This window comes from Amphimedon queenslandica, unplaced genomic scaffold, assembly GCF_000090795.2.
Source record: "Amphimedon queenslandica unplaced genomic scaffold, v1.1 AMPQUscaffold_12196, whole genome shotgun sequence".
NCBI classification, from domain to species: Eukaryota; Metazoa; Porifera; class Demospongiae; order Haplosclerida; family Niphatidae; genus Amphimedon; species Amphimedon queenslandica.
The window spans coordinates 8,268-11,143 of record NW_003547565.1 but is presented as its reverse complement, the minus strand read 5'-3'; the positions used below and the strand labels follow the sequence as shown (position 1 = coordinate 11,143).

The window sequence follows — 2,876 nt, the reverse complement described above, 5'->3', positions numbered from 1 at the left end:
CCTCTATTTCTATCTCTAGGCCAAATACTTTTGTTACTCAGTCTCTGTATCATCTGTATGAGCTTATTAACTGCCATCAAACTATAAGTGAGGACAAGATTGGTCCATTAATCTCGTGGTTTTGTAAGTAATTGAAACACACACACACACGCCACTACTGTTAACTTCACCCTTTCGTCTCATCTCTTTCTTTCTCTTCCTCTATTATAGTCAGCTAAACTACATGTACATGTAGCTACACGTATTTCAAGATTTGCAATTTTGTCCTATCACAGTTTGGCAACAAAACAATAGTAAGAAGCAGTATGTACACGTGCATGTACTTACATGTAATCTTGTTATCAGTATCAACAATCAATCTATTTTAATGTGCTTTATTATAAAATTAATAATAATTACATAGTATCATTATGCGCTGTACGGTATATATACATGTATTGTGCATGTACATTTGAGTAATTATAATTCTGGTATATTAAATATGAATTTCAGTGTATAGTGGTTATTATTGTTATCATTATGATTTGTAGGGAATTAGATTGGGACTATCTGAATGACATGATTGCAGACAATTAAGTCATCAAAATTGAACTGCACATACACCTGTGGATACTACTATATTGCCAGTGGTCATTGTATTGAAGGTACAAAGAGATGTACATGTACATGCATTGAAATGTAACTAAAAATTTGACAAAGAGACTTCAATTCGCCAAAAGCGCCAAAATTTTACTCCACCAAATATTCTAGCTATATAGTAATTAATTTCAAAGCAATTAGAAATTTTATGTTATGATCTTACAAAATTGGATTTACACATTAAGTGATAATCAACACTTTAGTAATTGAACTATTGTCTTAATGTAACAATCTTTTTCTCTTCTCTAAAGGCAAAGGCTAATGTTTGTTTCACTATTGTCTCCTGAAGAGAAAGAAGCATTGCAGGTAGTGTTACTTGTTATCATATTATTGCCAATCATTTGGTGAAATGTTGTTGTTAATAGTGTATTGTAGCAAGGGAGAGAGAGACAGACAGACAGACAGGGAGGGAGGGAGGGAGGGAGGGAAACAGAAAGACAGAAATATATGCCCTTTGTAACAATGAACATTTTTCTTTCTAAAGTCAGGTTATGCAGGCTTTCCAGTACTCAAGCAGAGACAAAGTGAAAGTAGACAGATAGGACAACCCCTTGGAGGAGGAGCATAAAGTCTTAAGTCAGCAAAAGTTAGACTAATTAGTAACTGCATATACATGCATCCTATGGGAATAATAGATGTTCACATGTACCTACATGTATCTAGTACCTACATACTTGTATGTAGGCCAGCCCTTTCACCACAGCAAAGCATAGTCAGCAGTTCATGTTGTGCAAGCTACGTTTAGGTAGGTGTATACCTGTATGTCAACAATTAGGGTAGATGAAAGCAGCCAAAAAGTATACCATTAGTCAGTACTGCATGTGTGTCCATATATACAGTGCATGTTTTTATACCTGTACATACCTAAGGCCAGCCCTTATTAGTTTTTTGACACTACAGATAAAAGCATATAGTGAATATTGTTGATGGATCTCATAGCTTTATTCCTACCATGTGCCTTGTTCTTTTGCCTTGATCAATGTACTTCTCCAGTTCAAATGTGTCATTATTCTTAGTATGTACTTTTGTATACCATACCATATGGACTATCTTGCATCCATATGTTGGTAATTTAGAGTGCTTTGATGTTTACAAAATTTAACAAAATGTCTTTCTACAGTTTGATGTCCTCTCTTTATCTCTCTCTCCTTCCCTCCCTCCTCCTCCCTATCTCCCTCCCTCCCTCCTCCCTATCTCTCTCTCTCTCTCTCTCTCTCTCCCTATTATATTTTGACATTTTTCCAGCACATAAATGTCCTAAAAATAATTAATTAACCCTTTATTCTCGTGCATATGCTATTTTGGCAAGATTCATTCAAAGAAACCAATATAACTGATGCTATGAAAACAGGCCGATATTTGTTATGCCAGTCTGATTATCAGTACATCCTTTAATTTCTATCATGTACAATGTACCTTGTTCTTCTTTATCTCTCTCTCAGTCTATTACCTCCTTTATTAATGTTTTATTATTTTTAATAAGTATACAGTACATCTACATCTACATTTTCATTCCCAATAGTATATGCATGTACCTAGACTACTGTCATACATACCATGTTTATAATAAAACCCACCATTTTAATTTACATACAGCCACGCATGTACATAAATTAATATCAAGCAAAAAGACACACAACAGAGATTATTGTCATCTGTCATCAAAAATGTCATGGTAACAGGGTTCCCCCAAAATTTTGGTTTAAGGCTCATATGCGGCTTCTTGTCAGTTGATTTTGAAATCACTAATAAAGATGTTTTGAGTAGAGAGAAAAGTGAATTATTTGTTTTTATATTTTTGATGAAATTTGGCCAGAGACACTGTACTATAGTACAGGGACTTTGGCACGATTTTAGAGCAACTTTAAAAATTGATAAAAATCAAACTTTTACCAGAATCAGCTCAAACTTTCTACGCAATAAAGAAGTACATAATGTATTAGCAGAGTACATAATCTACAGAGAGTATCTAACCATACTATAATAGTTTAAACATCACCGCGTAGTATTTTTTTGTGCATCTTTGGGCATTCCCGCATACTGGGTGTGGCTGAGTAGGAAAAAATGGCTGCCAAGTTTGCTCAACAAGGCTTGCTGGCCATTTTGGTGTCTCTGCTATAGCAGTACCACACAACAGGCTTCAGCAGCATTATAAAGTTTCCTAGTATGATGTCTAAAGCTTCTTCAAGTGTTCTCCACTGTTCTTTATGCTAACTTCTACACATGTTTTTACTAAG

The 2,876-nt window shown here is 34.7% G+C and overlaps 1 long non-coding RNA gene across 1 annotated transcript; it reads left to right on the top strand.

Annotated features, from left to right (window-relative positions):
* Positions 1 to 50: 50 nt before the first annotated feature.
* LOC109588271 (uncharacterized) lies at positions 51 to 639 on the top strand. The gene is made up of 3 exons (XR_002188051.1): positions 51 to 123; positions 211 to 293; positions 531 to 639. It is a non-coding gene; the product is annotated as an uncharacterized LOC109588271 (long non-coding RNA).
* Positions 640 to 2,876: the final 2,237 nt, after the last annotated feature.